Source organism: Dermacentor albipictus, chromosome 2 (genome assembly GCF_038994185.2).
Source record: "Dermacentor albipictus isolate Rhodes 1998 colony chromosome 2, USDA_Dalb.pri_finalv2, whole genome shotgun sequence".
NCBI lineage: Eukaryota > Metazoa > Arthropoda > Arachnida > Ixodida > Ixodidae > Dermacentor > Dermacentor albipictus.
Window position 1 is genome coordinate 158,453,621 of NC_091822.1, and position 20,284 is coordinate 158,473,904.

At 45.7% G+C, this 20,284-nt stretch overlaps 1 protein-coding gene across 1 annotated transcript in view; it reads right to left on the reverse strand.

Annotated features, from left to right (window-relative positions):
- LOC135897458 (uncharacterized) overlaps window positions 1-20,284 on the reverse strand; it is a 269,543-nt gene that overhangs the window by 121,243 nt on the left and 128,016 nt on the right. The window contains exon 2 of the mRNA XM_065426073.2: window positions 2,508-2,567. The gene's annotated coding sequence lies outside the window, so the exon portion shown is untranslated. The remainder of the gene's footprint in view (window positions 1-2,507; window positions 2,568-20,284) is intronic.

Genomic DNA, 20,284 nt, shown 5'->3' on the forward strand with positions numbered 1-20,284 from the left:
TAGTGCAAATTCACAACCACACACACTCAGCGCTCACTCTCTCTCTCTTTTACTTGTTCTATTCCCCTTTTCCTCAACCCCAGTGTAGGGTAGCAAACCGGGTGTTCGTCTGGTTAACCTCCCCGCTTTTCCTGTCCCTGCTCTGTCTCTCTGTCTCTCTCTCTCTGTCTCTCTCTCTCTCTCTCTCAATAAAAGAGGAAATCTGAATAAAGTTTACGAAGGAAATCAAGTTACCAAGGTTGCTCGCCACAAAAAAAATCCTGCAGGACAGTCAAAACACATCTCTCTTTAGTGGAACGTGACCATGGACCGATTGTTCTGGTTACAGAAAAAAAAGGCACCTCGGTCTTTGTAATGCCTTGGCCGCTCTAGACGACGGTTACGGAATGTAGAGGGCTCCTGGCGAATGACTGACAGGCGTGACCAGACAAAACATCGCTGGTCGCAAGAACCTATATGCTATTCGTGCGGGCGCACACACAGCAGGTGGGGCATGCACCCAGTGGTCCGAGTTGTGGTGTACTCGGCGACGCGGCCTTCGCGAAGTGAGAGGGAGAAGCTTATCGGTGGCTGTCCATGAAAGAGAGAGAGAGAGAAAACATTCATTTCAACCATGGAGGTCGTTCGTTGCTCTTGAGGTCGAGTGGGTGAGATCGAGTGGGTAGCACACTGCCTATCCACAGGTAGTGCGACCAGGTAGTTCAGTGAGAGCGCATCTCTGCTTAGCGGAGCACGAACATGGACCACGTATTTTGCTTACACACACGCAAAAAAAGCACTTAGCTCAACGTGATGTATATGGTAGCTCTAATAGGTGTCACTACTAAGGATGAAAAAAACAAACAAGAAGCGAACACGTGCGCGATCAGGTGGCCGCCGAGAAGGCGCGATTAGGACTAGTCTCAAGAATGTATCGACTGTACCACGGTTGCGACTTTGATCGAGTGGCTGTGTCAGCTGTAAGCGAGCAAACGGGAGCGAGCGAGTGAGTGAGTGAGTGAGTGAGTGAGTGAGTGAGTGAGTGAGTGAGTGAGTGAGTGAGTGAGTGAGTGAGTGAGTGAGTGAGTGAGTGAGTGAGTGAGCTGAGTGAGTGAGTGAGTGAGTGAGTGAGTGAGTGAGTGAGTGAGTTGAGTGAGTGAGTTGAGTGAGTGAGTTGAGTGAGTGAGTGAGTGAGTGAGTGAGTGAGTGAGTGAGTGAGTGAGTGAGTGAGTGAGTGAGTGAGTGAGTGAGTGAGTGAGTGAGTGAGTGAGTGAGTGAGTGAGTGAGTGAGTGATTCTGCAGGTGGTGCGTAGTAGCAACGTAGCAGGTACGAGTCTGTGGTTTTAACTACGAGGGTGACGTCAGGGGTTGCTGACGTACATGACGTTCCTCGTGATTACGCCCGAATCACACGCACCCTACCTGCACTGCTAGCAGGGCACATACTGTAGCTTGTCTCGTGGCTAATAAATAAATAAATAAATAAATGAATAAATAAATAAATGAATGAATAAATAAATAAATAAATAAATAAATAAATAAATAAATAAATAAATAAATAGAAGGTAATGCATTATTACAGTTTCCCATCTAAGCATTGACTCACCTCTTGCAGTAACGTCGTCCTCCACAGTTCATCATCCACTTCATCAATGAGCACAACAACAGCAACAACAACCCACACCTAATTATTTCCACCGCCGTGACGAAGGCTTCTCGGAATGAACTTCAATTACCACTACTCCACACGGCATCCAATCCCATCCGATATGCTCGTGCGAATTTCCTGGCCCAGTCACTCGCCTCATCTTTTTCCATCCTCGATTGCCGTTTCCGCTCCCCCGGCACCTCAGCTCGCAGTCGGGCTGCAACCCCCTGACTCTCTCTCTCTCTCTCTCTCTCTCTCTCTTCCACGATCCCCTGCGCGATCCTGTCACTGGCTAATCGATCCGGACTGCATTCGAGTCCTTGCATGCTCGCCGCTGACCTATACGTAAAGAAAAGACGTTCGCCGTGTATCTAGGTATAGGTCAGCCCCCCTTTTTTCGATCCAGGGCCATGGTTCAGCCTTGCAAAAAAATAATAATAAAAACCGCCCGTGCGCCCCTGGCACAGCCGCGTCACGTGCGACCTGCGGCTGACGATCGATCAGTTCGAACGCACGCTCGGCTGAGCACAGTTTCTGTGCCTGTGTGCATTTGTTCGTGTGTGCGTGTGTGTCTGTTGCAAGGCTGGAGAGAACCTGTTGCGAAAGCGGCGTACTTTCCCGTCAACCGGCGCGAGAAGTGAGGCCAGACTGTATTAGTGGTGGCATCGAAGCAGCTCGTCACTGGTTCTGCTTTAACACACACGCACACACACGCACACACACACACGCACACGCACACACGCACACGCACGCACGCACACGCACGCACACACACACGCACACACACACACACACACACACGCGCGCACCCACACGCACAGACACACGCACGCACACACAAGAGCACTTTCTCTGTTTGGAAAAACTTTTCAAAAATCACCTGGGAAAGACAGCGTTGCTCCGTCGTTTCAGGGGGATTTCTGGAGAAGGCGCCAATTACCTGCATGAGAAGTTGCACTGTCAAGGTAGGTCATTAAAAAATATACATACTAATCATCCTTTTTAATTACGACACGTTGAAATGCCGAAAGTAAGACAGAGCACGGGCGACGTCGTGCCTTCTTGGCAAAACTCCTGACGCCACTGCCAATGCATATAAACCGAGGGGCTCGATTTTTGCTAATCACGACCATCCATATAACGCCTGCAGGCAATAAAGCCCCTCGGTTATAGGGAAGGGAAGCATTGGCGTAATTAGCTGTGGTTCAAATTTAAGTGTAGAAAATAAGGAAGAAAAGGGACAGTGAGAGTGGAGAAAAGGATAAATTGTTGAATATGTAGAGCATTTATGCAGAATATGGAGATGGCCGCAACCTGCATGGGCTAATTCGCAGAGAAAAAGAAAGGTTACGCTGGCTAAAAGGTTCCACGCATTAAGCCTAAGAACAACGCAAAATAGAAGAAAGTAGAAATAGTGCGGGGGATCCACTTTACAAACATTATGCAAATTACATGTCGTCGCCACTGCACGCACTCCGACGGTCTCTACGCACAGTTTTCATAAAGACGCGCTAAAGGCGAAGACGAAAGGAACACATACGACAGGACTGACGCTGATGCTACGGTAGCTAATGGTAAGTAAGTGGTAATGGCTAATGGTATAGCTATACGGTAAGCGCCAGTCTTGTCGTATGTGTTCCTTTCGTCTTCGTCCTTAGCGCGTTTTTATGAAAGCTGTCAAGATGAACCAACTCGCGCAAAGCTAGGTGTGGTATCTATGTACAGTGCAAGTGACGTCGGGGTTTGATGCGGGTGGTAGTATACGCTAAGCATTACTTAGGAGAAGTTCCGAGGTCTAATGCACTCGCTCGAGAAGTATTGGTTCCGAGAAAGAGAGAAAAAAAGCAAAAAGCAAAAAGGAAACGTCAGTCCAGTGATTTAGCAATCAGCCATCGGAGTTCGTCAAGCGTGTGGGAGCAATAGGGCTAGCCAAGGGAAGTATCATGCAAGTCTGAACCCGTCTTTCGTACGGCCCTCATAAATATTGATTAGACGGCCATGGACAGACCTTAGACGTAAACGACTTTGGCCTCCATATAGCTTTCCTTTTTAAACCTCTGCACGTTCTGCATATAGACAGTAATATATTAGACGCGTAAGGCCACCAACAGATGGTTTTTAGAGAAAGAGCTAGGAGTGAGCGAGGACCTATAATGAGAGAGAGAGAGAGACAGATAGATAGATAGATAGATAGATAGATAGATAGATAGATAGATAGATAGATAGATAGATAGATAGATAGATAGATAGATAGATAGATAGATAGATAGATAGATAGATAGATAGATAGATAGATAGATAGATAGATAGATAGATAGATAGATAGATAGACAGACAGACAGACAGACAGACAGACAGACAGACAGACAGACAGACAGACAGACAGACAGACAGACAGACAGACAGACAGACAGACAGACAGACAGATAGATAGATAGATAGATAGATAGATAGATAGATAGATAGATAGATAGATAGATAGATAGATAGATAGATAGATAGATAGATAGATAGATAGATAGATAGATAGATAGATAGATAGATAGATGGATGGATGGATGGATGGATGGATGGATGGATGGATGGATGGATGGATGGATGGATGGATGGATGGATGGATGGATGGATGGATGGATGGATGGATAGATAGATAGATAGATAGATAGATAGATAGATAGATAGATAGATAGATAGATAGATAGATAGATAGATAGATAGATAGATAGATAGATAGATAGATAGATAGATAGATAGATAGATAGATAGATAGATACGGGGGAGAGAGAGAGAGAGAGCACCCTGAGGTATGTGACTCTAGCCTGCTACGTACTCAACGCTGGGGAAGAAGTTTCGAGGAACGACAGAGACAGGGCAGGGCGACGGAAGAAGGGTTCCTACAGAATGCTTATAGACATGGCCCAGTACTTAACCATGGCGAGCCTGTAGACTGGACAGATTGTTTTATCTTTTTTTCCCCGGTGAGCATTTCTCACAGGCGAACTACTAATACCGGTTTTCTTGTTTAAATGTTTTCTTCACACGGAAGCATTGTATAACGGTATTCCGCGCCTCTCTTCGCCATAACGCTGTCTCGGACGAGAACCGGTGTATTCAGCATGGTATGGCCGATGGAAACCCAGACTCAGTGACGGCTAATGTACCATTAGTTGCGTGAGCTATAAGCATTACTTTATCTGCCGCTATCGACTTCTCTCTCCTAAGCTCAATTATTACATAACACACTTTATCCTGCTTCACTGCTAATCTGCTCTGTTTGTCATAAGACGTTGTGGAGCGACTGACGCAGAAAAAATAAAATAAATAGTAACGGGAGCCAAGTATGCGTATACATGAGTAAGTGCACGTTGAAAAAAAGAATTCGTCCTTTTGGCCGGCCACTGTCCTTTACTGAGTATAGTTTTACAGGAGCATGACACCCCATTTATACACGATCAGGTGGAGTACTGCAGTAACCGTGCGCATATAGTTGCCAAGGAGTAATTGTGAATAGAATTAACGAAAGAAAGTGTAAAAATACACTGTACGGTAAAGACCTGCACAACTTCCGCATGAATGACAGGCAGTAAAACCTTCACCAAGGCACCACATCGTCAGGCGTGCGCTAACAGACACAGACGAAACAAGCTTATCCGGCAAATGTACTTACATACACACATAATTTTAGCGTAGACTTACCGGAATACTAATACAGATGCCAACAACGCTGATCTTTCAACTACACATACATAATTATATCTGTCAGTCAAAAACATGACAAAGACGCAAATAAAGTCAACAGCGCCGCAACAGATAGCTCACTTGACGACAGTCCATGCCGCTAACCGAACAATATATGCGCATTGTTGTCCACATGCGTTGATGCAAGAGGCCTTAGCGTACTAAAAGTAGGTCCAAACGCACGGCTCAGTTAAAGCTACGTCCACAGTACAGGGCACAAGCGCGTCCCTGCATACATATAACTGCACATGAGCATACTTATCACAAACGCCGGTCTACCTATGTGCATACGAAAAAGTATTATAAGAATATGATCCCCTTTCCCTGCCCATGACTTGCTGAACCACAGTCATTCTGTAATAAAGACCTCGCCAAAATAGCTCAGTTTCTTATGATTTACTCCTAAAGTAAACAACAATAAGAGCCATGTCATAGTTGGTTTATGTGGTGATCGCAACTTTTACGCAATATGTATAATTATCTCCTGTAATTGCAGTGTATTACAAGTGTTGTGTGCTTTGGCTGTTCAAAACATCGGACTTTATATATGCGTACGTGGACTGAACTAATACACAGAACTTTGCGACTCGTGTACTGTTGGACTGTATATTTTCTATTGATCCAGTGTTCTACTGAGTGTTATATGTAGTGTCGCTATTCTCCCTTTTTGCGCAAATTTGTTTCGTCTGCCGAGTGAGAAGGAGTAGCCGGTGCCACCACATAAAGGCGCCAACCTCTCCTAACGTGCACTTCAATAAAAAAAAGAAAGAGCCATGTCATGAGAATGCTCTCGAGAACTATACCACGTTTTTCAAAAAAGGTTTCCGTTCTTCTTTCTCAGTAGACCTTCTTCGTCGCTTGCACATGTCTCTAAAGTGAAGAAGTGCAAGCGATAGCGGGTTTCAACATTGGCTTGCGCACCCACGAAAGGACTCAACGTCAACAACATCAATAGTTCCAGCCATTTCAACGGCGTTTGATTGCTTTGCTCGCGAAGCACGTTCAGGTTAAAGTTTCCTCCGGAGCGTTTACAGGCAAAATGTGTCCGCGCCACTGCATCACAGTTCAGACGTGCGCCGAATAAATGGGTGGGACACGCCTGGCATAGTAGTGGACCTTTCGTATATCTATGAAGAAAAGAAAAAACAAGGATTAAAAGTGGTCCGCAAGCAGCATTGGTGCTTCCGCTGAATAGCCACCATTACGTTTAACGGCGGCGTTGTTTCCCGTGAATTGACTGCACTTTAAGGTATGATTTACTTAGCCAGCTATGGCTATACCGACGATTTTAACCACCGTGTGGAGGCTCTTTTTTTTTCTTCCTTCTGGATGTACGCAACCTAACGCGTACAAATGTCGGAAAATTGGCTACCTTTATATTATGTCGTCATTATTATTATTTTTTAGAGAGAGCTCGGTTCTAAAGTAAGTGAAGAGTCATTCTAGCTTTCTTTAAAACAAGTCATAAACATTTTTTTAATTTTTAGCAATGGAGGAGTAATTTTTTTTATTTTGTACGATCGGGGGGGGGGGCAGTTCTTATTGCTTCACCCTAATTTATGTTTTTTGGGCCTGCTTTTTCATCCACTGCTGCTTTTTCTTAATTTATTCGTTTGTACGCATAGAAACTCCTATGCCCATTCATGGGCATAAGAGTCTTATAAGGGCATAGTGTTTTGGTCCACAAGTTTTTGTTTTATTTTGTTTGTGACCCACTCCTGTATGAGCGTGTAAAGGCTTGCACTTCTGCTAAATAAAAATAAAATCTAGGTACGCATACTTCTACCGAACTTAGGTATCGAATAGGTGTTATTCACCTTGGTACATCAGTCGGCAAACAATTGCACTGTTTCATGTCGTTATCATCACGATAATCGCTTATATTTACCGTGAGACGATCTGATGCCTCGCCCAGTGATCTCCGTTGACTCCTGTCTTGCAGGCCCCATCTATGTGGCACCCAGATTACTAATACGATCACTCCCGTTTCGTTCTCTGCCATGGCGCTAGCAGCAGCAACAACAAAGTAGTATTCAATGCAAACATAATCGAAATTTTATCCCATAAACTTTGACATAAGCCAATAAGTAATTTGCCATTCATTCTACAAGGACTTGCGGCATATGTCAAGATTATTGTAGGACACACTTCGAACGTGTCTGCAGAGACGTACATTTTGTTGTTGTCACTACTCTTGCCATAGATACCATTAGCTGTAGATTCGAGCGACTACGAAGAGAATGCCTCTGTTAGCTTTCGTAAAGCATTCTCCGTACGCTTTTAATCAGTTCTCGCACCATGACCCCCCTCGCGTGGTCGCTGAGAAAGATAGGTTGTGATTGTGGTTCTGCCGGCCTCGACGGTGATTAGCTTCGGTCGGTTCCTGTTCAGCTACTGTTGGAGATAGCGGGTTATCTCCTCTACGCATTACGTGACCTTCTAGCCTTCACATGTAAAGCTAGCAGATTCTTGAATTTTCTTCGTTTTCTTTTTATTTAGAAAGATTGCAACACCGCCAAGGCGATATAACAGGGGAGAATTTCAGAGCATGCAAAAAAACAAATGCCATACGCTAACAGAAGAGCCGCGCATAAAAGAGGGAAATAAAAGCGCGCGAGCGCACCCATTAAAGCGATCATATTCTGCAATAACCGCAACGTCTTCATTAGGTTGGAAACCTAAATTGTTACGCGGAAGCTTGTCCCATCGCGAAGCGGTGTCGGAAAAAGAAAGGAACGGAAGAATTTAAAAACGTTAGGACAACAGCCTAAGCGCGCGGTCACGATGGTTTGGTGTAAAGTGGCATCAAATAAGGCACAAATACCTATCCGCACCAATATTCCGAAAATATGTGCGGTAAAACAGGCCGAGTTTTATTCCGGGTCTGCACTTAGCCGATGCTTCCCAACCCGGACGGTTTTGAATAGCAGGTGTAGCTGCATAACTTGCATAATGGTTGCGAAAACTCGGCACAAAAAACGGGCGGCAGGGTTCTCGACCCATGCTAACGTGGCAGTTAAATAAGAAGCGTGAGGACTTCAGAAACGTGGACATATGTTATGTGTACGTACGGTAACCGTCCACGAACTTCTATTAGCTGTGCAACTGGGTGGTGTCCTTACATTGCTGATAGGATCGATCATAAACAATGCAGATATATTTTCATATTCAGATATATGGGCTTCAACACAGCAATATTAAATGTCTACCACTTTCGCTGAACTCGGAATTCGTCCACCACACTCTTTATTCTTTTCAATGAGTTCCCTTAAAGGCGCCACATCTCCTTAATAATAATAATAATAATAATAATAATAATAATAATAATAATAATAATAATAATAATAATAATAATAATAATAATAATAATAATAATAATAATAATAATAATAATAATAATAATAATAATAATAATAATAATAATAATTCTTTCCTGCGCGAAATTGTATCCCCCAGTTCGCATAGCGGTGTTAACAATTCAAGAAGCGCCCGAGCAGTACGACCCTCTCTAGAGAAATGTCGGGAAGCCGACAAAAAGACACAAAAAAGAATTTAAAAAAGTTAGAGGGAGACGTCTTTGTCTCTGGCATAACTGCACTTTTGCGTTCGGTACAAATTGAATGAGAGCATAAGTGAGTATTATCCATTCTTCAGAGAAAACCCCTTTCCATCGCCCGAGAAAAACTTTAAGGCCATTCGAAGTGCGCCGAGAGAGAGAGAGAGATTTCTCTAGGCTTTAATATAGGGCAGTCGCTGACGAGAATACATCTCCGAGCCGGAGTCGCAGTTTAAAGTAAAGAGCACAAAATGGGCCTCCCTCGCAGCGTTTCCAATAACGCCACGCGGTTCGCGAGCCCTGTATATGTATTATAATACGACATGCGGGCTTTCGGGTCGTGCATATGCTTGCCTCACCACGTGCCCGGCCGTTTCCTTTCTTCCGTTACCTTTTGTCTTCCAACTTCTTCGCCCTGTTTTGAAACACGTGCATGATCTCGCTAAGGACTTGAAGGAAGTACGAGACACTGCGAAGTTCAGCGAACGAAGGGAGAGGAAATACATTCTCGTTGTGCTGCTAAATCTGCGAGTGCTTTGAGTGCAGGGATCCCAAGGTCCCTCTCAAGGGCGCAGAAATTAAAAACTTCGGAAGAAGGTTCAACTTGCACGGATTTATCGTCCTTATTTTACTACGAGTAAGGAGAAAGTCTCAAAGGGAAAGAGAATATATATGCATATCTATATAGCCCTCTCTTCTGCGGGGCTTGATTAAGCGCCTGTATTCGTAGTATCCGCTCTGCAGTGCGCACAGCACGCGTTTCTTTATGCAGAACACGTCGTGGGTAGAGGCACGTGCGGTAATGTGATGACGTTGACCACCACATTGTGGCCTTATTATTCCTGTATTACTTTTTTATTTTTTAATATATTTTTCGCTCACCGTATTTTCCGGAAGGGCTTCGCTTTACTTTTGTAAAGCGAAAGCTGCTGGAGGTCTCGCGCGTGCGATAACAGCGGCGAGCCTGTGGCCCCGAAGAAACTTCCGGTCACGTGGCTCATCAGCCCACTACGCCGGAACAAAGATGTACGGAAAGTCTCTTTCAATGTTTTTGCATAAAAGAAAGGTGCGCAGTGTCTCTCGACGGATAATAGTAATTTGTTGTTTACCCCTTTTACAGCAAGCTCACCTTGTAAAATTGTTATTATGCAATGGAAAAGTGTCGAAAATATGCGGGCTTTCGTTTTAGTACTCCCGGTACTCGCTTTCGTCTTCCTCTTTTTTTTGTCTTTATTTTTTGCTCACTACATTCTGCAGGTTGGGTCAGTGGGCTTGGGCCTATACTTGTAAAGAGGGAACTAAAGGCTTTTCGTAGCTTTCGTGGTGTACAAATGCGATCGTGTGAGCTATCAGCATTTTCATCCTAAACTTGTAATCTACGTAGAACGAGCCGCCGAGAGGAGAGAGAACGCAGCTAGTCCCCATCAAGGGCTTGAACTTGGTGCATCCGAGGTGCACGACGTGGAAGCCATCGCCGTTTCGTTGCCGTTGTTGTCAAAGGGTCAGTGTTTTGTTGACGTCGCCGCGTCTTGTTCGCCATGCCGGGTCGTCGTCTTTGTCGTTCTCTTGTCGTCCGGTCAGCTGCGTACGCGTGCTACCGCTGTTCATGATGTAACTTAAGCTTGTCTTTGAATTGCCGTCTACAATTTTTCTCAAGCTCTTCAGATCGCTTAGTTTCGTCAAGGCAGACACGGAAACTCCAGTGCGAACTCCGGACGTCGTCGATCTGCAGGAGTTACTTGACTGATGTGACGCAAGTAAGCAAAAACCGAAACTACGCTTCGATGCATCGTAATCATCATCATGATCATCATCATCATCATCATCATCATCATCAGCCTGGCTACGCCCACTGCAGGGTAAAGACCTCTCCCACAGTTCTCCAACTACCCCAGTCATATGCTAATTGTGGCCATGTTGTCGTTGCAAACTTCTTAATCTCATCCTCCCACCTAACTACCTGCCACCCCCTGCTACGCTTCCCTTCTCTTGGAATCCAGTCCATCGATGCATCGAATCCGATGCATTGTCGCTTATGGCTTATTAAAACCTATTCAAAGAGGCCAATCCGATTGGGAAAAAAAAGTTCCGTTTAGGTATATTTGTTAATTTAGTTTTGCTTATACCACGGCGGCCGCATTTCGATGGGGGCGAAATGCGAAAACGCCCGTGTACTTAGGTTTAGGTGCACGTTAAAGAACCCCAGGTGGTCGAAATTTCCGGAGTCCTCCGCTACGGCGTGCCTCATAATCAGAAAGTGGTTTTGGCACGTAAAACCCCATAATTTAATTTTTTTTTAACTGGCATTCGTAAATCTTTCTTCATAGACGGGATGCTGGGGCAAGTAACGCGTCATAACTAAGTCCTCTTACCCACAGCCTTCAATCAGCGGTGGTATCTGTAGTATCCTGAAGGCTGGCCCCTATGGGAAGTTCCGCGTTAATTCAGTGGCTGTAGCGTTGCGCTGCTCAGCATGAGCTCGCGGGTTCGAACCCCGCGGTGGCGTTCGCCTTCCAACATAGGCGGAATGCAAGAGCACTACGTGTGCTGCACAGTCGGGAGCACGTCACGTAATCCCAAGCAGTCAAAATGGATCACAGGTCATCCCTTTACGACGTGTCTCGAAATCAGATCGTGGTTTTGGCTCGTAAAACCCCACAATGTAACTTAATTTTCAGGTTTCATAACTGGTATGTTTTAGAAGTTCGTTTTCTTTTTTCGTGAACTTGCTGCTTCAGTCACACGCACACAAACGTTCTAGGCACGAAAGCATGCTCAGAGACTCATAAACGGCTTTTAGGCTGATAACAGCTCTCTCGACGTCCCCCGAGCCTGTTTGCGTGCTTTCCCGCTCAAAGCCTCTTATTGCAGAAAAGCCTGCTTTCGCGAGTGTTTTTTTTTTTTTTTTCAGCGCCCTTATTACGAGATCGAAACTCTAACGTGCGTCCCTCGTACCGTAATACACATGTGGTCACCTGGAAAATAAAAGTAAAGTCAACGGCGTAAAATTGGATACGCTAACATCCTAAGCGCTGTCGCACGCCCCCCTCACCCCCCCCCCTTTATTACGTCCCGTTTCCTGAACGACTGTGCTTCTCGATAAACTTCATATCTTGAAGCCCGAACTGAAAAGAAAATATTTTAGACGCATTTCCTGCGCAGGCACCGCGCCGGCGTCTTTGCGTCGTCGTCAGTAATAACGCGACGCCCCGTCACGCGAGAAGCAAGATTTGCGCATAAGTTGCACCGTGAAATTGCGACATTTACGACGACGGCATCCGGCTGTACTTCGTCACGCGCGAAATGCGTCAAAGCGGAGGGCGTTCTGTGGTTGAGAGGGAGGCGTCAGTGAAACTCGTCGTGCTTCCATGCCTGCCGATGTCGTCTGGTGCGCGTAGCAGAAGTGCGTCGGAATATTTTTTATTGCGAGATCGACCGCACTTCACGTGCACCTGGAATTAAAGTAGAAGGGTCCGCATAACTCGGAAGAACGAAGAGCGACATTAAGATGCACTTGAACCAACGATCCCCGAGCCCAGACTTTTTTTCCGCCTAGACCCCAAGCAGCAGCCCGTAGCCAGCCCCTGTCTTGAAGTAAATGATTATTCATTCATTCATTCATTCATAGTGCTTCGGGACTTACGAAACGGGTTCACGTGATAAGCATCTGAACGGCTAAGCGAGGCAGTGAAAGCAGTGACGTTTGAGTGAGCGAGTGAGTGCGTCATTATAATCATCATTCATCATCATCATCAGCCTATTTTCATGTCCACTGCAGTACGAAGGCCTCTCCCAGCGATCTCCAATTATTCTGTCTTCCGCTAATTAATCCCGACTTGCGCGTGGCAATTTTCTGATTTCATGACGTCATCTCGCATAATGTTCTGCCGTCTTCGACTGCGCTTCCCTTCCCCTGGCACCGCAGGCAACATATTGTGCGTCAATGTCTAGTGGGCCACAAGGGTTTACGGTACACCGGATTTCAATATATATATATATATATAGATATATATATATATATATATATATATATATATATATATATATATATATATATATATATATATATATATATATATATATATATATATATATAATTCCCGCGATGGCGGAACGGGTAGCCTCAACTTCAATCTTTGAAGCTGTAGTGGTTTGCGTGACCTACATGCATTGTGATCGAAGTAGACGTTCACATTTGTCGGGGAACCCCTTGTACCACAAAATATTGGGGTCGACTGAACCGGTGGGAGCACTAACAAGGTTGCTCATAAGCATATGCGTAGGACACACCTTGCACGCGTAATTAATACGTATGGGCAAATATTATAGCGCGTACTACACTGTTACAACGGATGTGCTACTGTATATAACTAGCTAATTATTAAATAATTCATTTTCTTATTTAAGAGGAAGCTTTAACTCGGGTGCTCCTATCTAAATACATGTAAAAGGAGAATTCGTTTTTCTAGGCAACCACTGCACCAAATTTGACGGGGTTTGCTGCATTTAAAAGAAAAACTTAAAATCTAGTGACTGTTGGTTTCGAATTTTCGATTTAGGTCGTCAATTTTTTATAAAAATTTGGCAAAAATGGCAAATTTTCAGAAAACGAAACTATCAAGTTTACAACTCCGTAACTCATCAAGAAAAAATGATATCGCAATTCTGTGAATTGTACCTGATAGCACATCTAAATTGGACAAAATTGATATGTTACACATGAACCTCAAAAAAATGGGGAAATGTGCAATTACAACTTTTGCAGAACCCTTGTTACCGACGCAACAAATTCACGCAAGATGTAAACTGACATAACAAATTTGTCCGCTTTGAATGGTCTAATGGATGCCGTTTACAGAATAGCGATATCTGTTCTTGATGCAGAGCTATTTGTTTGTAAACTTCGTGCTTCTATTTTTTTTCAAACGTCTGAATTTTTGAAAATCCTTTTAACAAAATTCAAGCCCTAAATCAAAATTCCACTTCCAACAGTCACTAGAATTTAACCTTTTTCTCTCAAATGCAACAAATTTCATTAAAATCGGTCCAGGGGTTATCTCAGAAAAACGTTTTTGCGTTTTTACATGTATTTGAATAGGCCGCGTCGGAGTTGGGCCCGACCTAAAGCTTCCTCTTAAGCACACAGCAACATTAAACGGCACTATAGTAACAGTTGTACTTATGCACGCCGGTTGCTCGTAAAGTAAGGTTCGCATTTCTGCATTAGGCTGCGCGGTAAACAATGTAGACGTGTCCACTGATTTATTCTTGGGCCAACTTTGTTGGCCCCTGGGGATTACTGTCTTAGATGTCTTAATCCAGTAAGATATATAACTTTACCGGAACTCACTGCTGTCCGGGTTAGCCAACCGCGAGCGAATTGAACGAAGCCGCCAGAGGGCATCCTCGAAGCAGTCGCCGTCGCCTCTCTCATAGCTCCCTCAAGAAATAAAGTTGAAATTATGGTCTTACTAGGAAACTTTCTCCTAATCTTTTCTTTTCGTTTCTTTTTTTTAAACGAAAAGTGAGAAGCGGGCCTCATCAGAAGAGTCTTGCGAAATTCATCACTTTATCGTGGCAGTGATCGAAACCCTGGACGTTTCCGTTTCCTCTTGTTTTTATCTTTCTCTGGTTTCGTCGTTTTCTTCGTCCTTTTTTTTCTGTCTTGCATAAGTGCGGACGCTGGTCCGCTTTCTTCGTCTTAATGTGTATTTACGTTTTGGTTATTTTGTACTCTTCAGCGCTAAACTTCCATCTTTGTACATAACTGTCCTCTATTTTCTTTCCCTGCGGTCCTGTTTCTTTTTCAGCTGAAGTGCTTGTCTCATTTTGAAGTACTATCAGAGTTCTACTTCTATCTTTGTTTTTTGTTTTCAAGCATGGTACTATTTCTCTTCTTGGCTGTTAATCAGCAGCAACGTGTGCAGAAGGCGACCAAGCCTGATCCGGTAGGGCTTACAGAGAATTTCGCGTAGGTAAAATACGCAAACGCGGAAGAAATTTGCTCTAATGCGGTGCAATTGAGACGACGTGAGTTTTCAATACGTCGAATGGTTTACTGTTATTTCCTTTTTATTTGTTCTTTTTCTCTTTTGAGAGCAGGAATTCAATGTCCCTCTGTGATTGTGATGTAGATGACGTTAGGATTCCGAGAACCGCGCGTATAACGAGCTTCCGATTTAGTGGGGGAAAGTTTCCTAATTTCGGAGGAAAGAGATTTATACGCGGAAAGTCGGGAAGTCGAAATCAAGTGAACGACATCTTGAGACGCATCGCACTACAAAGTGAAGGAGTGGGCGTTGTACAGCGGAGACTTCTCACGCCTGATGTTTTGTATTCGTTTCTAGATATCCTTGTGCAGTCGCTTTCCTTCCCCTGGCCACACAACTCAAACCACCTTTCTCTTTCTAGGCTCCGTCTTTTACACCTTGTGCTCGGTTTGCTCATCGTCTTGAATTTCCATCTCTCGCCATCCCCCGTGGTTTCCCTGGATTCCTCTCTCTCTTATTTCGTATATCTTGTGGGCAGCGCTTGGAAGTAAAATCGGATTTCCGTGACGAGTCCAGGTCCAGTGGCAATCCCAGAAGCTTACACGTAAATTGACTTCGTTGGGAGCCTTTGGAAAGGAATTCCGAGTAGTGATTTAACCAGAAGCGATGGTGGGAATGAGGCGCCGAAGTAAAGGGGAGTCGCTGACGAATTGCAAAAAAAAAACATAAGAAGAAAAAGGACCCCCGAGGTTATCATGTCGACTTGGGAATCTCCGTTTAGTTAAAGTTTTTTAGTAACCACTCTTGACACTGCAGCAAGTGTGTTGTGGGAACCATTTGTCGTTGGCCAATCGTCACTGTTAATAACATGTCCACCGTCGCGACTATAGCTGCCATAAGAGTAGCAAATGGAGAAATGGGCTTACTTCTCAAGTTATGTGGACCTAGGATCAGTGGGGGCTGCAGCTCTGGCCGATAGACAGCTGAGTAGCAACTGCTACAAACTTGTTACTTCACTTCTCGGACAGCAGGGACGGCTTCTAGCTCGGCCCTTACCGTGCGAAGCAATAAGACACGTAATCAACATGCGTGGCAAGCTTTCACATAAAATTTGAAGCTATGGGGTTTAACGTTTCGAAACAGCGCAGCGGGTGTGTAAGGGACGCAGTAGTGGGGTGAGTTGAGTTGAGTTGAGTTGTTGTAGGCTACTGGTGGGATTAGCCTTGCAGTTGCTGCCGGCAATTGCTCCACCGTAGCGACACTTAAAATAATTAAATCGCGTAATCCGACACAGACCTCCCAATTACAAATGTTCACTCCTCAATTCACCATGTGGAAGCCAAAATCCGTGTCCTGTAAGTAATTTAACAGAAGGCGAGAGACCTCCTTCCTACACAACCGGTTCCCGCGCGGGAAAACTTTGTCCTGAAGCGAACTGTGAGGAAGTGCTCCGGATCAGCTTTGTCCACCTGGGGCTTCTCTAACGTTCACCTAAATAACGGCACACGAATGTTCGCGAGCGCAAGCACTGCTCTCGAACATCAGCGCACTCCGTCGCGCGAATAGCTGCAGCCGCGCAATATCTGCCTATCGTAGCGAGAGTATATTGCGTTCCGCCTGAATTATGCAGACGCGATTACGGCGGCGGGGCTTTCGTCTGGCCGTAGAGATAAAACGGGAGGTAGGGGAGCTGGGAGCCGCGTGGTATAGGCAAGAGGGGTTTCCAGTCGTCCGCGCCCTGCCAACGTATGTAATAGTATTTTTGGTTCTATATTAACGGGCCACGAGTGGTCGCTTCCCCCATTCAAGGCCGACGCGGAGGCGGCAAGCTCAAAGACGCGATGCCGGCCTTCATCCAACCACTCTCTGGCGAATCACACCCCTGGCTCGCTTCCCCCCCCCCCTCTTGCTTCCACCGACTCGGCAATCTCTCGACTGCATTCCCCGTATGTTCAGTTGAGAGGGTAGCCCCTCCTCGCTGCGGGAGCGGGGGGGGGGGGGGGGGGGGCAGGCGTATAGTTAGCGGAAAGCGTGCAACCATGTCGTATATAGCAGCTCGGGTGTGTCAATGCCGTATATACCGTGGGGGAAAGGCGTGTAGAGGGAGGGGGGGTGGCGGCTGCTGTTCCATATGACGGCGCTTGCACGAGTCGGCCCGCCTAACGCTGACCGAGCGTCGTTGCGGGGCTTAGTCGATATATGCTAATGGCGGGCGCCGCGGAATAGCTAACGAGACCATCAGCGCCCTGCGTCGGCGCCAGAGGTTGGCAGCGGAAGAAGGTGATTCCTCACGCGGACCGAGACTGCGGCCGGTAGTCGGCCACGCTATACACGCACCGCGTACATCTCGCACGCTATAGTTATCTGGCGTTTCGCTGTTGGGGCAACTTCCTTTTCTTTCTTCATTTTTTATCTTGCCGGCGACTACGCTTACCATACATTGTAGGTGAACACCACTCGGAACTGTGCTCGAGTGGCGGAATACGGTTCGTCTTTTATCTCTCTCTCTCTCTCTTTCTATCTCTCTCTCACCCACCGCGTTCCTCTCTCAAATCGCCATTATGTGCGGACAGTAGTGAGGACAGCCGTGGTTGTTGCGGTTATCGTAATGTCTGGAAACGGGAAGGGAGAGGGGGCAGATGAGATAGCTTTCCTTCTTTCGAGTCTTTGGGATGTCTTTCACAGGTAATCTATGGTCGGTAAGCGGTGGGCACGTGACCCCCTCCTGCTTTTTGCACTTCCCCTCTCTCCCCTACTTGCCATACAAGTTTACTTGCTATAGTTTTGCTTTCTTGCTTCATCGATTCTCCGCCTTTTGGCTTAAAAATCAGACCGTAGTTCCGGCCAGCAGGGGTGGTGTTGGTCCGGTCTCTTTGGCCGGGGTTGGATGCCGGACCCTTCAGACGGGGTTGGTGATGATGATAGGGGGGGGAGGGTCCATTTCTCACTGGTCTCTCTTTCTCGTCATCTTTTTCTACCGTACTTCTAGCACCTAGAGCTCTCTATGACGGGACCTTCGTATCGCGTGCATAGAAACCGAGGTTTAATACCTTCCGCAGACAACATACTGGGGACGGAGCTAGCCTGGGTGTCACCGGAGGTCGTGACCCATGTCGGTCCGATGACGGACGGCAGACCCCACTGGCGACAAAGCTCGCGTCCGCCTTCCCATGGAAGGGAATGGCACGCGGTAACCGAGTTAAGCCCTGGCTTTGGCCAGGGTGAGCGTGAGGCGCCCGAAAACCGACCGCAGGTCCGAGCGGCGTCATTTTGGCGTCGTCACTATTGTAGGAGTGGGGCCGACGTCGAACCGGCCCACCACGAGCACTGCTGTCCCCGTAACACCTTCGGGTCGGAGTCTTGTCCCGAGAAGTTCCATTCGCTCCCATTCTTGTACTCATCGTTTTCGATTACACACTGAACTTCATTTGCCAACCAAAGTTTGAGCGCCATTCGTCTGTCCACGCGTATATGCCCTGCTTCCGTGCGTTCCCGGTCTCTGTTCTTATAGCGCACGAAGAAAAAAACATGAACAGCCACCACGTAGCTCCTTTCATAACCCTCTTGAAACCCTTGAACGACTCGTCGCCCGTTGAGGAGAAAGCTCAATCGACGCGTCTTACCCAATCGTTGGCGTTGGCAGCGCATGTTCTTTGAAGTCCAGTTCGCGTACCTCGGTGCTGTGCTTGAAAGTGCAGCGCCCAAAAGAGGTAAAGTATAATCTCATCATTAGGTTGCAAACATTATCCTTTATTCAAACTTTGAATGCAGCCTCATCGATTCTGATATCTGAAGTGGCCAAAACGACATATATGTGTGGGTGCAGCTGGGGTTGAATCATCTTGGAACTAAATAGTACGAAATGGCACTGAAGAGCGTTCCACTTCTTCAAAGTTGTTTTCTTACCGTATATACTCAAGAAAGCCGCTCTTTATTGGATTTTACTTTCTCGTGAAAGCGCAAGGAAAAAACGAAAGCGCCTCCTTTCTTTCAATCACCGCTGCGCGTCGCATCGCGCGATTGTGCAAGAAGTTCTGCATAGGTCGGAGGTGGGATGTGCATACCGAGCAGCGCGAGGTTTTGTGGCGTTGTACCCACATTGACACCGCCGAAGATGCCATCGTCTAACGTGCGTACTGCTATTGCGCCGTTTGGACAAACCGAACCATCACACTGGCGTTCAGTTCCAGCTACTCCTTATAGTAACGATGGAAAGAAAGCCTGGCTTGCATTGACAGGTCCTGCGGGCAGTGCGCGATTGTTCATGAACAAAGCAAGTTCTTGATGGAAAAATAAGAATAAAGCAAGAGAACTTATATATATATATATATATATATATATATATATATATATATATATATATATATATATATATATATATATATATAATATAGAGCGCGTATACATAAAACGTTCTTACGGTATCGTTGTTCGTAAGAGAAGCTTTGAGTCAATCCTGATGCTGGACATATGACTGGCGAAGGCGACCAGCCAAAGGCAAAGCGCACTTCAGAAGGAAAAGCTGCGGAAATGAAACACCTGTCGTAGCAGCCTCGCTCTATAATGATGAAAGCACAGCGGAATATGAGCAGCCTAAGGTGTAATTCTCGCGCTAAAAATGCGATTGAAGATCGCGCACTTAATCAATGTTACGCAAGATGCATAAACTTTTAGAAAAAGGAGTTTGCACAGTATATACCCTTATAATAATTCCATCGACTGATCTGCTTTGTAAAGGAACTTATTCTTTCGTCTTTAAGGAGGAGATAAGTAATTGATAAGTCTTTATCTTTTGGTCTTTTTGGAGGCATGAACGCAAGTGGGTTCGTGACAGAAAGTATGTAGGGTGCAGTTGACAAAACGTGCAGGTGTGTTAGGTAAATAGAAGTCCCCTTGCCATCCTATAAATTTCGCAAGAAAAAAAAAGATCTCTAAACTTTCTATAAAAGGCCGAGAAACAACTTTCGGGATGGCATTCCACCTAAACTAGTCCTTTGTCATCCCTTTAGAAGATTGTTCTCCTCATCAAAATCAATGAACTCGGACATTTTCCCAAGACATCGCTTTAGATTGGAGACAGCGCAGGGGGGCCAAGCAATGGCGTCAAACAGAGAGCTTGCCAGTGGAACGCGTTTTCGTAATTTTCACGAGTTCGTGTTAGGTTAGGTTAGCCTGGGGCTAGATCAAATTAGGTTAGGCCAGGGGGCGCGCAACCGTTTCACTTCGTGCTCTAACGCGTCGCTTCGAAGTGCGCCCTCAGTAGTGCGCTGGACGCAGTGCGCTAATTCTGCGCATAAGCATTCACTTCGCACCGCCAAAGTTCTCGAAAAACTACAAAGCCCTCGACAGCGAAAAGGAAACAATAAATAAAGC